The sequence below is a fragment of the Etheostoma cragini genome, chromosome 20, assembly GCF_013103735.1.
Source record: "Etheostoma cragini isolate CJK2018 chromosome 20, CSU_Ecrag_1.0, whole genome shotgun sequence".
In the NCBI taxonomy this organism is placed as follows: domain Eukaryota; kingdom Metazoa; phylum Chordata; class Actinopteri; order Perciformes; family Percidae; genus Etheostoma; species Etheostoma cragini.
The window spans coordinates 14,653,965-14,657,631 of record NC_048426.1 but is presented as its reverse complement, the minus strand read 5'-3'; the positions used below and the strand labels follow the sequence as shown (position 1 = coordinate 14,657,631).

Here is a 3,667-nt window from a genome sequence, read left to right as displayed (position 1 = left end):
AGGCGCTGTGTTTACTCTCCTAATTACAGGGGAGGGGCCGGCTGACAGGCGAGCCATCACAGATTCCCCACAGGCCCAGGGCTGGGAACGCTACAAACACCCGTCGCTGTCTCCCAAATGTGAGGGCAATGTCCAACTGTCACAGGGGAGCCTTCACTGGCAAAACCCAAGAGCCCAAAGAGAGATATTAAAGACATGAGAGAAATTGGCAGAGTTGGCACTAACAGGGGGTATGCTTGAGAAGTTGAATTGTGAAGCTGGGGGCATCGCCAAAGTGTCATTCAAAGCAAAGTGGGGTTTGGACAGGGCACAAACACTGATTTACACACACACACACGCACACACACATATATACACACACATAGACACACTACTGCTCTCACTCTTATCAAACTAAGGCGGGAGAGTTACGTGTCCCAGACAAGAAATCCAAGAAGTGGAGCCACCAAACCATGAGATGGACCATGTTCATATAGAAAGTTCTCCACTGGATAACATCATTCACTCCTTCTTCAGGATCTAAAACACCATGCTACCTTGTGACTTATTGTTTTGCTATTTTAATAAAGCACCTGACTCATTTTGATGGGGCACAATATTTAAAGCCCCCTATCCACTCTGAAATGTGTTTTACTTATTGTTTCATTATTTTCATCATTATTTCATAGTTTTTCTTTCACTGAGCAGAATGACATATGTTGATATGAAGATATGTCCTTGAAAGTGATAGCAATTTAATTTGATTAAGGAAAAACATTTCTCTGTGCTGAACCTTAAATACGAGTTCAAGATTGTATTACATCACAACGAGTCAGGATGTCAATCGTTGTCCAATAAGCCACTCACACAAGGCTGATGTGGAAATTTGAAACGTAGGCAGTTAAACTTTTGAAATTAAGAACATATTCAAGGATTCTGTATTCTCTAATGAGTAAGAAGGAGTAGATGTAATATTAAGTATTTTTAACGAGGTAATTGAACTTTTTCCATATCAGACACAAATTATTATTCAAAGCTAAGAATCTTATATGTCGTTAAACAATCTGGAGGGGGCCTTAAATATTGGAAGCATTAGACTATATTATTTAATATTTTGCAACAAGTACAAAACGATACAGACGCACAGTTTCTACTTAACTGTATTAATGCAAAGTATGAAGCTCTTTACAAGGGTTGGAGAAAAGAGAACAGCTTATTAATCTATAAGTGGCTTTGAAAAAATATAAATTGTACCTTTAGAGTGTGTGTGTGTGTGTGTCTGTGTGTGTGTGTGTGTCTGTGTGTGTGTGTGTGTGTGTGTGTGTGTGTGTGTGTGTACACTAACCCTCCTACCATGGAGGTATAATCCACTAGGGGTTGTAACGCTCCAGTGCTGTTGGGGGGTGTGAGAGTATCCCTCTGGAGTCTTGGTGGCTGACCCTATCACATATTCAGGTCAAAAAAAAATGTAAACTATTGAGGTTAAGGTTAAAATGTAGGAATCGTCTCCCTACCGGCTCTCCCAACCGACGGCCGAGATCTCCCCATTCCCTGTCGGCAACACACACCTCACCCCCGAGAGGCAAGACAAGAAAACCATTTGATAAATCATGAATAGTCACAGTTGTGCGAGTGCTGTGACCATTTCTAAAATTTATTATGGGGATTACACACACAATCACACAATGTAACATTTTCAAATGTGTTATGAATGCCTCCCAGAATCCAATTCAAATCCTAGGTTACCAAATAAGCCTGAACAAATCCCCCACATTGAGTTCCTATCCTTTGAAGACTTGAGAGGTCCGGTCTGCAGGGCAGGTTTTACCACGCCATGCAGACACCTCAGCACACAGAGGAGACAGCTGCTGATGGCTAAGGTAAAGAGGGAGAGAGTAAGCGGGCAATGTGGTGGTTTGACAATAATAATCTTTATTAGCAAACTCTTTTTTAATTACTTCCAAGAGACTCTGGTGGCAAAGAAAAAACAGAACAGATTTCTTTTAACAAATATCCCAAAAAATAACATCAATTAAGAGTTAGATCAGGCTGCAAATGATAAGAATGTATAAAATAAAAAAAAACAGGTTGTGTGTGTGTTCGTTGAAGAAGTACGACTATCCCGATTGTGTGAAGTTGGGCTCTTAACACAGTTTAAGTGTAACCTTGAAGCAGCAGAGTCTTCTTCCGTCTTACATTTGTCCTTGTTGGTTTTTCCACCAGTCTTGACTTTGCCTCCTCATTGATGATCTGAAGGCGAGTGTGTTTAATTGCATCCGTTTGTTTGTCGGTGAACTCCTGCACAAACACAACACAAACAATTATGACACTAATTAAAAGGCATGTCATATTAATGGAATGAGCAAACTTGGCAAACACACACACACAGCAGCCACGACATCATCAAGGCACTTTTGAATTCATGGAAAAATTGTGTGTGGAAATAAACCCAACAATTTCATGATCATGACACCTTTTTTCACTACAGAAGCAAAGCACTAAACACTAGAATACAGACTCATTCAACATCGTTTTCTTTAATCATTTTAAGCTTAGAACCAAATCTAAATGTATAACATTGTGCATAATTGTAGAGATAAAATTCCCAGATGCAGAGTGCTGCCTGGTGAATCTGTCTGAGTGTGAAACTCTTCCCAAACTGACAGTGAATGGGGGTTTTCCCCCTTTAATCCCTGGGGAGGAGACTGAATGTGTTTTGATGACCTATAGGGTCAGTTACATGTTACATTACACAACGGGTTAGCTGCTTTGTGATAAGAGAACAGTGTGGGAAAGCTCTGTTTAGACACCTTCTTCACCACGCAATGCACCTTATTTTGGCGAAGCAGCAGCAAAGTATCCATCAAACCTGCCAGGCAAATTAAAATACAGCTTGTGATTATCCTACTTCAGCTCCTCTCTCTCTCTCTCTCTCTCTCTCTCTCTCTCTCTCTCTCTCTCTCTGTCACCCACACACTCACAACAAAACGCACACACACCTACACACACACACATACACACACACACACACAAACACACACACTTAATATCTATTCCCAATGAAAAGAAATTACCTTCTACAGCCAGGTTTAAAAAGAGATTATAACCTCATCAATTTAGACCCTACATACATACATACATACATACATACATACATACATACATACATACATACATACATACATATATACATACTTACATACATATATATGACCCTAAATTAAATAATAAAGAATTTGAAAAAAACATTACTAAATTTTTAAGTCAATTTATCAGTCAAAACAATGACTTACATATGTAATTTTGTAAAGACAGAGTTTAAAATTGGTGGGAAAATGTAAGAATTATAGAGGCAAAAAAAATTTGATCAAAGTATAGTCTATATCTAAAGTAACGTGTGGTTTTATAGTCAAAATGAAATATGATCTGAGATAAATTTAAATCCAAATGAAGAAGGAAAAGCTTTCTCTTGACATTACAAGTTGTCATCATTTCTATATGAATTGGCCTTTTTGGATTTAATTCCTTTTTTTACTGGCTCTTTTTTTTAAGATCAGAATTAATTCCACCAACACATTCCTTACAGCCATGTGACTATCAAACAAGGAGGGGAAAAGGCAGAAGAGAAGAGAGGAAAGCTGCCTACATATACATATGCATATACATACATATGCATGTGTGTATATAT

At 38.6% G+C, this 3,667-nt stretch overlaps 1 long non-coding RNA gene across 1 annotated transcript in view; it reads right to left on the bottom strand.

The window, feature by feature from the left end:
* Positions 1–2,176: 2,176 nt before the first annotated feature.
* LOC117935974 overlaps positions 2,177–3,667 on the bottom strand; it is a 4,481-nt gene continuing 2,990 nt past the window's right edge. The window contains exon 3 of the long non-coding RNA XR_004654858.1: positions 2,177–2,277. This is a non-coding gene — a long non-coding RNA (uncharacterized LOC117935974). The remainder of the gene's footprint in view (positions 2,278–3,667) is intronic.